The sequence below is a fragment of the Sciurus vulgaris genome (genome assembly GCF_902686455.1).
Source record: "Sciurus vulgaris genome assembly, chromosome: 1".
Lineage (NCBI taxonomy): Eukaryota > Metazoa > Chordata > Mammalia > Rodentia > Sciuridae > Sciurus > Sciurus vulgaris.
The window spans coordinates 87,708-103,349 of NC_136461.1; the positions used below are offsets into that span (position 1 = coordinate 87,708).

A 15,642-nucleotide genomic window follows, 5' to 3' on the forward strand; every position below is an offset into this window, starting at 1 on the left:
CATCCACGTTTGGTCATAATGGATAAAGACAGCAAAAAGTAAAATGCATGGTCAATAGGCAAAAGTCCATTGATTTCTTATCTATTGGTAAAAATATCTAGGAAAAATTGGAATTTGGAAAATAGAATAAGAAAAAAATCTTAAACAATACCATTTACAATAGCACCCCAAAACTGAAAATTTAAAATATAAGTTTTAGAGGCATGGCTGCCACTGCTGCAGAAGGCAACAAGAGCATTCAAATAGCAGATAACGTTTTTTCAGATGGTGTTCCTGCAGATTCTGGGGAAGCTGCTAAGAATGCAGGTCACACAGGTCATTTGGCAGCTGGTGAAACACAGCCAGAGGGCTCCCCTGCAGAAAAGTTCACAGGTCAGGTGATGCAGAACCCACAGGTCCTGGCAGCTCTGCAGGAGCAACTTGACAATATTTCTCACACTTCTTCCACTTACATCGACTCTTTACCCAGAGCAGTCAAGAGGAGAATCAACGCGCTAAAGCAGCTCCAGGTGGCGTGTGTGCACAGAGAGGCCAAGTTCTACGAGGAGGTGCGCCACCTGGAGAGGAAGTATGCAGTCCTGTACCAGCCTCTGTGTGACAAGAGGAGAGTTCATTACTGGCAACATGGAGCCCACAGACGCAGAGTCGGCGTGGCACAGTGAAAACGCAGAGGACAAGCTGACTGGAGACATGAAAAATAAAGTCACCATAGCTGAGAAAGCAGCAGAAGAGCCAAATTCCAGAGGAATCCCAGAGTTCTGGTTCACCATCTCCAGAAATGTGGACATGCTCAGTGAGCTGGTGCAGGAATATGATGAACCAATCTTAAAACACCAGCAGGACATTAAAGTGAAGTTTTCAGACCCTGGCCAGCCTGTGTCATTTGTGTTAGAGTTCCACTTTGAGCCCAACCCAGTCCTGACGAAAACATACAAGATGAAGTCAGAGCCCGACAAGGCCAACCCCTTCTCCTTCAAAGGTCCCAAAATAGTGGACTGCAATGGGTGCACCACTGACGGGAAGAAAGGCAGAAATGTCACAGTCAAGACCATCAGGAAGGAACAGAAGCACAAGGGGCAGTGCACTGTCAGGACCATCACTAAGCAAGTCCCCAACGAGTCATTTTTCAACCGCTCCAATCCTCTGAAAGCCTCAGGGGATGAAGAAGCACTAGATAGAGCCCAAGTCCACGTTAGCCTTGACTCTGAGATCGTACACTTCTTCCATGAGCAGATAGTGCCCTGGGCTGTGCTCTACTTCACTGGGAGGCCATCGAGGAGGACGACAATTTTGAAGAAGGCGAGGAAGGAGAGGAGGAGGAATTGGAAGGTGACAAGGAGGGAGAAGACAAGGATGATGCCAAAGTTAACCCCAAGAAAGAGCCCACCCAGCCAGCAGAGTGCAAGCACCATGACCAGGCGGGTAGAGTGCGCAGCCTTACCTGATCACACATTTGTACCTGAATACAGTGTTTTCAATTTGTACAGAATAGTTAGAGTATTCTATTAAAGTTGTGAAACACGAAAAAAAAAATATATATATATATATATGTATGTATGTATGTTTTAAATTGCAATTACACTTTCAGAATACTGTGGAACACAATTAAAAGAAATCAAACAAAATATAAATAAATACATATATTTCTTATTTAGGTCTCTACATAGTCAAGATGAAATTCTCTCAGACTTGATCAGCAGATTCAGTGCAATTACTATCAAATTTCCAGCAAAGTTTCTGAACCTAGGATGGATGACACAGACTTCAGAAGGACAAAGAACTCACATATCTGTATCCCAACATCTGTCAGAAAGCTGAAGTAGTGAGGAAAACTTGATGCAGTGAAGGAATACACATAGATAATGGAGATGAGTGACACCCTCTACATACAGGGAGCTGATTTTGCCAAAAGGGAAAAAAAAAAAGACCTTCAGTGAAGAAAGGAGCATCTGCTGCATAGCTGGTGATGGAGCGTTTGGAAACCATATGGGAGAAATGGACATAGAAAACCTTTACAAGGTTCACAAAACTCACTCTAAATAATCCATAGAATGTGAAATTGTAACAAGTCTAGAAGAAAATACACATGACCATGTTTCATTATGAGTTTTAAATACAGATCCAAAACAAATCCCTGAAAGAAAACTTGATCATTTGACTTTATTAAAATTGAAAATGTTGCCACGCATGATGGTGCACACCTGTAATCCCAGCTACCAGGGAGGCTGAGGCAGGAGGATTGCAAGTTTGAGGCCAGTCTGGGAAACTTAGCAAGAACTACCTCAAAATTAAAAATTTAAAAAGGACTGGGAATAAAAAGAACCATGACTGGGCTGGAGGATGGCAGTGACAGTCCAGCAGATGTCCTGGGTCACAGCTAGAATGTCTCTGGCCATGGCAACGGTCTCTTGGTTAGCCACCAGAGTGGCCCACACAGCAGCAGGCTGTCCTCTTCTGTGATGCAAACATGCACAAAGCACTGTTCTGCATGCTGGCCAGATCAGGAGCCTGTCGAGAGCCTGTCAGTAGCAGCTCTGTGCAGAGCTGCGGTTATGCCGAGCCTCTAAGACACAGTCACTTAGCTCTTCCACCGAATCATAACCACGGAAGAAACGTGGAACTGCCCTTAGTGACTTGTCCTACGAGAGCCAAAGGGACTTGCAGGACTGATTCAGTCAGGCTGGAACACCCCAAAATACATGAAGCTACAGAGGAAAACTGCTGAAAATAAATGTGTGAGACACACCTGGAGCTGAGTTGCTCCATCATAAGCAATTATTAGAGGCCACTTAGGTCGAGAGACCCACTGAGAACTGCAGAACTGGGCTCATGATGGCTCTGTCCAAACCCTGGTGCTGAGAGGCCCCACCAAGCTCATCCAGCTCAGCTACGAAGATCACCTTGGGGTGACTCCAGCAGCACCCGCATCTCCCCACCTCCTTTTAGTGTCTGCCTGAGGAAAGCTCAGGGCTGCCAGGGAATGTGCCATGCCTTAACCAACCCCTGACCACAGGCCCCTGACCTCCCTTCTTGAAGCACTTACTAAAAGGGCATAGAGTTGAACATGTATGGCTCAGGAAGGCCTTGCTCAGACCTGAGAGCAACTCCTCTCAAAAACACTAATCCAGAAGAACAAGCCATCTGCAGTCTCTGCAGACAGAGCCCTGGACATAGCCATCAACACTGCTGGCCTGGTCATATCTGCACCAACCATTGGTTTGTCCTTTTGCACATCACTGATTCCCACACTCACGAGCTCCCACTCCCTTACACTTCCTTTAGAGAGCCCAAATTGCCTCTACACAGTGGAAACAGAGCTCAGCTCCTGCCTCTACCATTGGTAGTTACTGAATAAAATCTCTTCCCATTCCTTTGACTGATGTCTGGCTATTTATCTTTGACATCACTAGAAGTGGAAATTCAGAAGAGAAGGAAAAGAAGTAAATTCAGGAGAAAAGAAAAAGTGAGTTGGGGTCCTCCTTAAGACCCTAGCCCTGCACTTGACCAGGCCAAGCACTGCTGTAGCCCGGGGACCAGGAACAGCAGAAGTATGAAATACCAGGTCCTGGGTGGGCATGTGCACCTGTACAGAGCACCTGACAGGTCACCCTTGTGCCCTTGGGCTGAGACCAGAAACAGAGTCACCCAGAAGCCTCTGGGAAGTATAGTCTTCAAGACAGAGTGACAGCCAGAAACTAACCTGGTTTCAAGATCATGGGTTTTAAAAAAAAGAAGTTGAATACCAGCCCTCACTAGAGGATCCTAGGAGCTGCAGGCCACATGCTCGCCAGGCACCCTGAGGATTCTGGATACTGCAGCCCATCTTCCCTGTGCAGTCCTCAGGCTCCTGGAACTTGCCGGATGGCCCACCCCACCAGCAAGCCCCAGCAGCAGCAGCTGGTTTCTTCCTTAAAAATTTTAGTCACATAATAGAGCCTTGAACATGGCAACAATGATATTATCACATTGAAATTAGGCAGGAATAATTCCTTAATATCAAATATTCAAGCAACATGCAACTTCTCCAGTAATTTCAAGTCAACTAGGAGCACCCACTGCATTTGGTGAGTATAGCTTAAGTCCTCCTCCCTTTTCTCTTCTTGTTTCCTACTTATTGACCAAAGTAGGTAAATTATACTGTGGAATTTCCCAATCTCTTCTTGCTTTGTTTGTTCTGCTTCTTCTTGCTGAGCCTGGGATCAAACCCAGGTCCTCGTATGCTGCACACCACTCTACCACTGAGCTGTATCCACCTGCATTTCCTAACAGAAATGCCACATTTACTTCTAAATCACATTTGAGTCTCACTGCATCAGGTTCTCAATACTGTTCCAGTATTTTAACACTGAAAAACATTGAGCTATTAAAACATAAATAAAAGCAAGTGATGAGGTAGCATTAGCCCTTCCCCTAGAGCCCCAGTGTAGCCCTGTGCCCTGGGACCCCAGGGTCAGTCCCTGAACTATCCTTACATCCTGGTCTTAGAATTTCTCCTTTATATGTCCTGTATTTCTCCCTGGAAACACATGCAATTCAAAACAAAGTGCTTCCACATGCAGTGATGATGAGCAGCAAAGCTTCAGTGTTGATCTCTGTGCCAACATTACCTAAGACAGTTGAGGAGACCGCAGCATTCTTGTCAGCTTATGGGCAATATACAGAGCCTTTTCCTCCTTCTTCCTGGACTTTACTTCAGGCTGACCTCAGTCCTGAGCCACAGCAGCATGTACAGTGGCCAAGGAAAAGTTGTGTTTTTTTCTGAGAACCTAGGGGTGGGTTCCCACTCAGTGGTGCAATGGTGTATAGCATCATCTGCCCCAGCCCTGTCCCAAACCTAGACCCTAGCCCTGATCCTAACATGGTCCCTGCCTACACCATAAGCCCCACCAGCCCCAGCACCAAACCCTAACCATCTGATGCTAATTCTCTAGTCCTAGACCAACCCTGCAATCCTAACCCTTAACCCTGTCCTGACCTTAACCTGCACCATGCCTGTAATTCCCTTGTGCTGGGGTGGAGACCCCAAAAAGCTCTGGAGGCTTGGGCCACAATATCCATGGAGGGGAAGGCAGGCAATGGGCCCTGATGCCAGGGACAATCTACACCCAGGCTGGGTTCACACCCTGGACCCCTGCTTCAGGCCCCTCCTCAGGTAGGTGGGGTCCCATCATGCCTGCAGCTGTCTGCGAGGCCCAGGGCTCCAGTTCACCTGGGCACCTGTGGAATCTAGATGGAGGGCAGCTCCTTCTCCTGGTGAGCGCTGCCCTGTCTGTCCTGTTCTCTCCATTAACTGGCCTTGGTGTGCTCCACCACCCCCAGCTGTGACAGGCAGGGAGGCAGCCCCTGCATGCACCTGAGGACTGGCCCACCTGACCCTTCCAGGTCTGCAGACTGCGACATTTAATTCAATCAACTGTCACTGATGGATTGCGGGGGCGCCTGGCTCTCCTTACAGTGCTTGACAGAGTTCCACTGAAGGATGATTGCAAAGACTCATCCTAAAAGGATTGCATGCCAGATGTATGCCTCCCTAGCTCAGATGTCATTCTGTGGAGTTTTCCTAATAATATATTACTCACTTCAGTCTGGGGATCTTGCTAGAGGTGATGGGAATAATTCTACAAATTTCCAGAAAAACTTCATGGAGACAGAACACACGTTGAAACCCTGTGATGATTAACCTCACAACAGCAGAATGTTTTTATTATGTTAAAAACCAAACACTGCATTTACTGGCACAGCCGGAACCTGTCGGGGCACAGAAATTTATATATAACAATGTTTCCCCAAGTTCTAAGCACAAAGCACCTCCCACAGTAGCTACTAGATATGGACCAGCTTATTTTATCAATGGCAAGCCCTGGTGATTAAGTAAGGATAATCTGTAAGGTTACTGTTTTCTCATAATCTTTTGGTAAAAACAATTCCTGCCTATGCTTTGGAAACTTCTTTGATTTTATTAGTCACAAGCCTGTCATCAAAGCCTGAAGAAAAATGTATATAAACCCAGCCTTCCCCAGAATAAAGTGGGAATGATTGCACCAGAACTAGAGTCTGTGTCTTTCATTCTCCATCCATCGCCGACGCTGTCTCCCCGCGCCCCCTTACCAGTGTGGAACCCATGGACTCCTGCTAGGGCTGGACCCCGGCAAGTGGCGCCCAACGTGGGGCACTCTGGTAAGCCCCCCATTTAGTTTCCTTCCTTTTCGAGACAGCTAGGATCCTGCCTGGGGTGTTGCGGACCCCTCGGCAGAGAAGGCCGAGAAAGGATAGGCAGGGATAGAAAGAACAGCTACCATGGGAGGTAGTGAAAGCAAAGAAAGAGCACTATTTATTGATATCACTAAGCACTTATTAACTAAAAGAGGAACGCATGTAGGAACAACTCAATTAAAAAGATTTTTTCATTTGTACAAGATGTGCCCCTTGGTTTCCTGAACAGGGTAACTTAGGTGTTAAAACCTGGAAAAATGTAGGCGATGCTATGCATGCACATCATAGATTATATGGCAATGAAAGAGTCCTCACCGATGCATTTGCGTTGTAGAATCCATCCATTGCCAATGCTTTTGCTGAGGCTGGCTTTGAACTCTCGATCCTCCTGCCTCAGCCTCCCGAACCACTGGGATTACAGGCATGCGTCACCACACCTGGCTCTTTGAGTTAATTTTTATATGAGGTTTCAGACTTGGTTCTTTTCCTTTTTGCCAGTGAATCATGTCCACTGTCCCTGCACCTTTGTTGACAGGGCCACCCTTCTTGCTCTGAATTACTCTCTCGACTTCGTGCAAAGTCAGCTGGCACATTTCTATGGGTCTCTTTCTCGTGTTCTGTTCTGCTCTGTTGTCCTGTGTCTCTCCTGCAGGTGGTCTTTAGGACTGAAAGAAGCGCACAGAGCCACAGTCCAAAGCAAATCACCTGAGAAGTCCCGATTTATTTTAAAAATGCACACACTTATATAGGGGCAGGAAGAGGCTGATTGGTTGGGGCATGAAACGGGGTGAGAGATGATTGGGAGAGCCTTGTTGCTGGGGGGGCAGGGTGATGGTTGATTGGGTGAGCCGTGTTGCTGGGGGTCTGGGCGGGGTGTCCAGCGCCCATTGGGTGCAAGTTTGGGCCTGCGGGAAGAAGTTATGAGGAGTAAAATCAGGAAGAGAAGCTCGGCCAGCGCCATGTTGGCACCTAAGGGGGGGTGACCTTATAAGGACTGTGGTCATGTGATGTGTAGGGAAACCTGGTGAACTAATGCCTCTGGCTTGTTCTTCTTTCAAACTGTTTTAGCAGTTATCCTTCTATCTTTCAACACAAAGTTTACATTAATGGTGTTTGTCTCCAAAAAAGTCTTGATATGATTTTGATAGGATGATAGAAATTTCATTAAGCCTGTGCATCCGTTTGGAAAGGTCCCATCTTTATTCTGTTGAGTCTTCTAATCCATGCATTTGTTTTACTTTTACTTGTGACCCTTGACTTCTTTCATTAATCTTGGGCATACAATCCTATACTTCTTTTTTTTTTTTTTTTTTTTTTTTTTTTTTTTTTAATTTTGAGACAGGGTCTCACTAAGTTGATAAGAGCCTCACTAAGTTGCTCAGGCTGGTCTTGAACTTGCAATCCTTCTGCCTCAGCCTCCCAAGTCACTGTGATTATAGGCCAGCTCATACTTTGTTTTATTTTCATCTGAGAATTCATTCATTCCTGTTTGTTGGCTGGTTGGTTTGTTTTGTTTTGTTGATTTTTTAGCAAGTGTCTCACTATGTTGCCCAGAATGGCTTCAAACTTGTGATCCTCCTGCTTCATCTCCTGAGTAGCTAAGATTACAGGTCTTTCCTTCATTCTAACAATTGCAAATACATTATATTTTTAATTTCCATGTCTACATGTTCATGCTAAGATGTGGAAATATAATTGATTTCTGTATGTTTACATTACAGAAGTAAGTTTAAGCTTAGCTGCAGGATTTGGATTTTGTTTATCATATTCCTTGTGATCTGGCTAAATTCACTTATTCTGAGACTATTTTGTGAGGAGGACTATTTGGAATTTTCTTTGCAAACACTCTGCCATTTGCAAATAGGGATAGATTTTTTTCTTTCTTTCCAATCTGTGTGCCTTCTATTTCCTTTTCTTGCCTTAATGAATTGGTTAGATCTTTCTGCTATATGTTGAATAAGGTAGGGGTGTGTGTGTGTGTGTGTGTGTGTGTGTGTGTTACAGAGATTGAACTCAGGAGTGTTTTACCACTGAGTTACATACCCAGCCCTTTTTATTTGTTTATTTTGTTTCCAGTCAAGGCCTAAGTTGCCAAGGCTGGACTTGAACTTACAATCCTTCTGCCTCAGCCTCCCAAGTCACTGGGATTACAGGTGTATGTCACCATGCCCAGCTTCTTAAACTTCTTAATATGGTCATTTGCATTGGGTTTTTTTTGTTTTTGTTTTTGTTTTTTGTTTATTTGTTTGTTTTGTTTTTTGTTTTTGTGGTGTTGGGGATTGAACTCAGGGCCTTGTGCTTGTGAGGCAAACACTCTGCCAACTGACCTATCTCCCCAGCCCAGTCATTTGCATTGGTTGATTTTCAAATACTGAAACAAGTTGAATCTCAGGAATGAACCCTATTTGATCATAGTGTATTACTGAATTGTTTGTTAATATTTTGATAATAATTGTTGTGTCTTTTTCATGAAGGACATGAGCCTGTAGATTTTTTGTTTGTATTGTCCTTGTCTGGTTTTGGTATCAGGGTAACACTAGCTTCAAAAAAATGACTTGACATTTGGTCTCTCCTTTCCATTTTTCTGGGAAAGATTGTGCAGAACTGATTTCTGTTTTTGCTAATTTTGTGGCACTGGAGATTGAACCCAGGGATGCTCTACTGCTAAGCTATACCCACAGCCCTTCCTTTAAATTTTTGAGACAGGGCCTTGCTAAGTTGACTAACCTTGAACTTGTGATCCTCCTGCCTCAGTCTCCCAAGCTGCTGAGATTACAAGTGGGCACCACCACACCCAGCTTTAGTGTAATTCTCCAAATGACTCTGGGTCTGGAAATGTTTTTGTTAGGAATTTTTTAAATTATTAATTCAGCTTATGTAACAGTTATCGGGTTATTAAGATGATCTATTTCATATTTGGTAAAATTTAGTAGCTACGTTTTTTAAGACATGGGTGCACTTCATTATTGTTGTTTGTGTGGAATTACTGTGATGCCCAAGTGGCCTCTGGAATGTCTGCAGTCTGTGCTGACATCCCTGTTGCCTCCTGGAGCTGGTGATGCTGACCTTCTCTCTATGGGCCTTGCTGGAGGTGGTCTGGGGCACCACCTCTTCAAGGACTCTGCCATTTCACAGGTTCCTCTGTGGTCGGCTCCTATGCTCTCAGCTGTTCATCTTTTCTTTTGTCCACACATTTTGCTCTTGTACTTCCAATAGCAGGAGCTGGACTGCTGGCTCCAAATATCTTGACTGCCATGGGCCTTTGGTGCTGTCACCTCCCTGAGGCCCAGCCCCTCCCAGAGTGTCCCCAAGAGCTGACAAGCAGTGTTCCTTCCTTCTTCAGTCCAGCGCATACTCTGTGGATCCCCTCAGGCCCGCTCTCTGACACATGGATATCTGCTGAATTTCCAGGTGGTTGGAGATTTTCCTGTTGCTTCTCTGTTCCTGATTTTTGGTTTGCTCCCACGGTGGGAGCAGAACATACTGTGCAATTTTGGTGATTCTGATTTTGGGGGTTTGTTCTACACCAAGGCCTGTTGGATCCTGCTTCATGTTCCACAGGAGCCCAAATGTTTATCCTGCTTCACTGGGCAACGTACTCCACAGACATCCTCGGGTCCTTTGGACAGTGGTGGTGTTGAGTTCTCTGTGCCCTGGCTGAGTTTCTGTCCAGTTCTCTGTCAGCTGTTGAGAGTGCTGACGTCTGCATGCTGCTGTGGGTCTGCCGTGCCTTGATGCAACTGTCAGTGTGCTTCATGTGTCTTGGAACTCGCCGCTGGGTGCACACTGGTGGGGAATTGTGTGCGACCTTGGTGGCTGCCCCCTCCCTTGTAGCTGGAAAGCCCTGGGTCTCCAGCACTCTGCTCTGTAGCCCAGAAGGCCGGCCCTGCAGGCAGGTCCTGTGGTGCTGTTCAGCAACACGACCTTCTTGAGACTTTCACCTTCAACCTGCAGGTGTCCTGGTGTTCCCCGAGGGTTTTCGTAGGAAGCTGACAATTGGGTCATGTTTCAAAGTCACTCTGTCTGATTAGTATGTTTACACAATTTACAGAGTTTGATTCTGCTACTTTATTTCTGTTTATACTTGTTGTATTTTATCCTCTTTTTGCATTTTGCCTTCTTGTGGTTTCTTTTCTTTTCTTTTCTTTTTTTTTTTTTTTTTTTTTTTTTTTTTTTTTTTTTTTTTTCAGTGCTGGGGATTGAACCCAGGGCCTTGTGCTTATGAGGTAGGCACTCTAGCAACCGAGCTATTTCCCCAGCCCTCCTGTGGTTTCTTGAACACTTCAAACTCAGTTCTGCCTCGGTGCTCCCATGCTGCACAGCGGCTGCTCACAGGTGTCACCTTGCTACACTGTCTGTGCCATCTCTACTCCTACTTGAGAAGCACAGACACCGACCTCCCTTTGCATCTCTTTCCTTGCATTGAGTTTCTGCCCTGAAAGCAGAGATAGTGTAAATCCCACTAACAAGTCACAGCAACCGTTAGAGGTAGCTAGGACTGACCCCAGGTCCCACAGCTAGGTGACAGCGGGGTTGTCTCAGCCAGGTCTGATTTTGTGTTTGATGCCCTGCTTCTTGTCCCTGACCTCTGCCAGGGCTTCCCTTTGGACTGGAAGCTGCCCCTGACATCTTCCACCAGGTCCATCCCTGGTCCTGGCACCCTCCTCACTGACCCGCATGGCTCAGTGTTCTGGGGTGAACCTGCCCAAGCCCATGTCACCTTCCAGGTGATGTGAGCAAACCTTTGACAAAAGGCTCTAATTCCTTCTGAAAATGGGTCGGATGCTTTCTGCTCTCACCCAGTGCTTCATGGGTGCATCATGGAGACTTTGGCAAGTTAAAGTTGGTATTCCTGAAAGATGGTTGTGTGAAAGGGGAGAACCTACATCCCTCAATCCCATGATACCCTACTGTGAGGCTTACAGAGGGAGACCCTGCATCTCTCAGTCCTGTGAGACCCTCCTGTGGGGCTCCCAGCAGACATGCCCTGTTTTATTTCATTTTTTTAAGGGATGCATAGGGACCCATCACCATATTGTGTCTTGCTTTCAGCTGGAAGGACCTTTGTGACAGAGTCTTTATTCTTTAGGGAAGTTTTTGTCTTTCTTTGTTTTTTTTTTTTTGTTGTTGTTTGTTTGTTTTTTTTTGTTTTGTTTTGTTTTACTGTAAACAAATGGAGTACAACTTGTTTCTCTGGTTGTACATGCGATTATCAAGAATACAAGCAACAATAGGTGTTGGTGAGGATGTGGGGAAAAAGGTACACTCATACAATTGCTGGTGGGGTTGCAAATTAGTGCAGCCACTCTAAAAGCACTAAAAGCAGTGTGGAGATTCCTTAGAAAACTTGGAATGGAACCACCATTTGACCCAGCTATTCCAGTCCTAGGCCTATACCCAAAGGACTTTCTTTGTTTTTGAGATGGTATCTCCAGGTGTTACCCAGGCTGGTCTGAGCTCCTGAGCCCCAGCCCTCCTCCCATCTCAGCCTCCTGAGTGCTGAGACAAGAACATGTCCCTCTACACCCAGCTGTCTCTCTTTTTAACCCTCTTTTTTATTTTCTCTGCTACCTTCCAATTCCTCACATAATCCAGACAAAAATACCCAAGATAAACCCTGCAGGATCAAGACCAGATGGTGGGGGGCAGTCTCAGGTCCTCAGATTGCAGGAAACAACTTCCTGACAGACAGCTCTTCCCTAAAGGGACCCAGGGATGAAACTCATAAAGAAGTGGTTCCTAACACAACGATGAAGATTCTGTATCACATGTGGGATTTATTTATGGAGTTTGTTTTTTGGAGGGAGATTTGCTGTCCCTATGGTGGGGGGTGGGGGGCTTACAGGGATAAGCAGAGGAGCTGGGGTCACACAAAGAGCTGGACACAGTTCAGGGCCCATCTAATGAGGCCTCGTTAACAAAGCCAACAGCACGAGTCAGGTCCTCCCTGCCCAGGGACCCATCGCACCAGGGCCAGGGGCCTCCCAGGAGCAGCATCCAGAGGTGTTAACCTGGGACCTCACCCCACTTGCAAGGAGGCCAGAGAGGGAGCTGCTGCTGGGCATGGCGCTCTGTCCTTCCTCTGCCAACCCATCCAGGAAAGGGCCACTTTCCCACCTATCCTTCCTTTTCATCCACAGACTCCCTGAAGAAGGTGCCCTCAGTTGGTCAGGAGCCTGCTTTTCCCCAGCTGAGCTGAGCCACTCATGTCAGGGTACCTCCAAGGACAAAGCTGCTCCACCACACTGCAGCCAGCCTGCCCTATTCACCGTGTGGAAGGACACACAGCCCACCTGTCCTCCCAGGCTGCCTGGGGACACCTGCACTCGCACCAATACAAGTTGAAAATGCCAGGGGACCTGGGCCTTCCTGGTCCCAGCTTTGCATTCTACAGACGGGAAGGAAGTATTTTTTTAGGTAAGCGTATAACCACAGGTAGTCTTTTGCTTAGGGAACTGTGATGGGCTGACAGATCTGGCTCCATGAGAATGTTATAGGCCAGACTCTAAGGGAAATGACTAAACAGACTCCATTTTTCTCTGAGAATCCATGTTATGTAGGAAATAAGCTTCTCCCATGGGAACACCCGCCTCTGTGCCCATCATCAGTTACTTGGTGTGACATGTTTAATAATATATAATGGCAACTCCTATGTAGTAAGAATTGCTCTCTTTTCATTCCTATTGCTCCTAAACAATGTACCATGAGAACGGTGATTGTGTGGATGTTAGTAGCCATTCTTTAGTTTGTACCTAGGTAAGGGTCATTTTGACCCACTTTCCCCTCTGTCGATGATCTCATGATGTTAATGTGTAATTTTGAATCATAGCAACACACACTTATGATTAATGTGATTTTTGGTATAAGAACCCCTACAACCCTGTGGTCGGGCTGTTCTCCCAACAGCCATTTTTTGGGGGCATTGTGTGAGATAGTCAGCCAGCCGGCTTAATAAAGACTCTCAAATTTGGACTTCTCAGTGGTGATCGGTCTATTCTTAAGTTGCGCCCCATACAGGAACCTTCACAGTTCATTGGTTATAGCAAGTGAAGATTGGGGTCCCAACAAACTTCCCATTGTCAAAAATCACAGAAAGGCATCAGGGGCTAGAGTTGCAGACCCAAGACAAACCCAGCTGACCAAGACCTTGCTTCTGTTCTGGGGCCATACCATTGCTTGTGGCAGCCACTGTCTACATGCACTGTTTAGTTTGGACTTGGTGACGCTAAAGTGGACTTTAAAACCAGAGCCTAAGCTGCACCAGTCACACTGCGACCACTCAGTGCCACACACAGCTCGTCCCGTCTTCATGGATGCTCTGGAGCAGGGACCTAGCCTGGAATAGCTGTCTGCTTTCCAGCCCCACCTGCCCCTCACAGGCTCTGCTCCTGTGGCCTGCACACACTTACAGTGCCTTTTATTTCCATTGCTTGGGCAATCAGAAGCATGGAGCTGCCTGGCTCTGCCTAAGCTGGGTCTGGTTTGCTCCCAGAGCCAGCTGATCACAAGTCATGCTCCTTCCTGTTAATTTAGAAATATCTGATTTATGTTGTGAAGATTAAGGCAAATAGAGGTGGCTCACTTCATGATGTCTGTGGAAACGTTTCATACATAATCTCGCTTGAGCCAGCCAACGCAGTGCCTTGGTCTCACTTTATAGACAGCAGTGGCCAGGGCAGGACAGGCTCTGCAACTTGGCCTCAGGTCGGGTTGCTGGCTGTCACAGCAGGGGCTCCACCTCATATTTGGTCACGTTCTACTCATTTATTGTGAATGTCCTAAGACATCCACACTGAATAAGAGCCTCAGCACTGTGGAGCAGCCACTGCAACAAGGCCATGGCTACCCCACAAGCCAAGCCAGGTAGAAATGCCTCAATAGGGCTGCCCTCTGCAGAGACCTGTGGTCATTGAGAAGGAAATATCAGTCTGTCACTTCTGCCATGCCCATATGCAGAGCCTTCCCTGCAGCATCCGCATGGATTCCTGGCCCTCAGCACCCAGGCCCGAGGCAGGCTTCAGCCACCTGTGTCCACTGACATTTGGGATGCAGGCCTCCTCTACCACCCCAGCTGGTTCTTGGAGAAGTCCCTGCTCACCGAGGGACACAGACCCTCCTGGTTAACACAGTACACAGTGTGTCACAGACTTGACTATGGCTTAAATCATAGCATTTCATTCACTTACAACTCAAGCCAAAGACTTAAAAAGTAAATCTACATCGGTCCAAACCCAGGGCACTAACAGACTATGAAAAAAAAATGAGAAATTAAAGGTATGATCTAAGACACACTTGCATCTCTGTGGCTGAAGTCCTTCCTTCCACTGTACTGGTTTTCCCTGAGTGCATTCCAGCTCTGTGGGCACCTCATCCACTTGATGCAGGGAACTCAGTCCCTCCCGTTGGCACACCACCTTGGAACCTGCACAGCCTCCCCTCATCCCTCCTGCTGCTTAGGGGAGTTGGGCAGAACGGAGCTTCATCTCCCATCATGTGAGGCCCGAGGTTAGGAGACTTACTCAACATCCTCAGAGGCAGAGGTGACTCAGACCCAGGGCCCAGGCATCTGGATTGGAGCCCTGTGCTCAACCCCTGGCCAGGAACTGAGGCAGAGATGTTTGGGAACACGCTCCTGCCCTCCAGACTTCACCTTCACTGGGAAGGAAAATCACACACATAAGCCAGTGCCCACATTCTCAGTGTGGGTTTGTTATGGAAAACAGACAAAGTCAAGAAGCACTCAGAGAGAACTCCAAACTGTTTTTTACACCCACAGGCCCAGAGGAAAACAAAACTCCAAATCCTGAACCTGATGCACAGGTTCTCACGACACTTGTAGGTTATTAGTCACCTTGGACCCATCCTGTCACTGGGGCTTTTTTCCTCTTTTCACAAAAATTCCTAATCTACGTGGCTGAAGGCCTTGTGCAGGCCTCTGACATAAAGCATGCTCACGGAAACAGATAAGAAGAAACTGCTTTTTTCACCGGCACCTGTTGCATTTCAAGAGGGAGTAGTCAGACTCCCAGGGCAGTTATTTACAATCCAAAAACTAGGGACCCATGGCTTTAGGCTTCCTGGAGAACGACTGAGAGAGGTGAGAGGAACTGACCTTCCCCAGGCACTGATTTTTTGCCATAAGGTCTGGATTTGCCCTCACAGCTTGTGTGCTCAGGCCTCAGGCTAATAGTGCCCACTGCGGTGGGTGGGGCTGGGTGTGAGGGACAGTGGGGTGAAAGGGGACATGAGTGAGGGAGGGCAGAAGTCAAGGGGGCTCTGCAGATGCCAACTGGGGCAAGCCCTGTGCCCAGGAGGGACTTCCAAACTCTCTGTGCTGGAGCAGGATGTGTAGAAGTGAACCCTGTGCTGGGGGATCCAGGCTTTGTGCTCTCTGGAGGACTAGTAAGACCCAGAGTGGCTGTGGAGGGC

The 15,642-nt window shown here is 46.9% G+C and overlaps 1 pseudogene across 1 annotated transcript; it reads left to right on the forward strand.

Moving 5' to 3' along the window:
* Positions 1 to 237: 237 nt before the first annotated feature.
* Positions 238 to 1,445, forward strand: LOC306654521 (nucleosome assembly protein 1-like 4; annotated as a pseudogene). The gene has a single exon. The product of its transcript is annotated as a nucleosome assembly protein 1-like 4 (transcript).
* Positions 1,446 to 15,642: the final 14,197 nt, after the last annotated feature.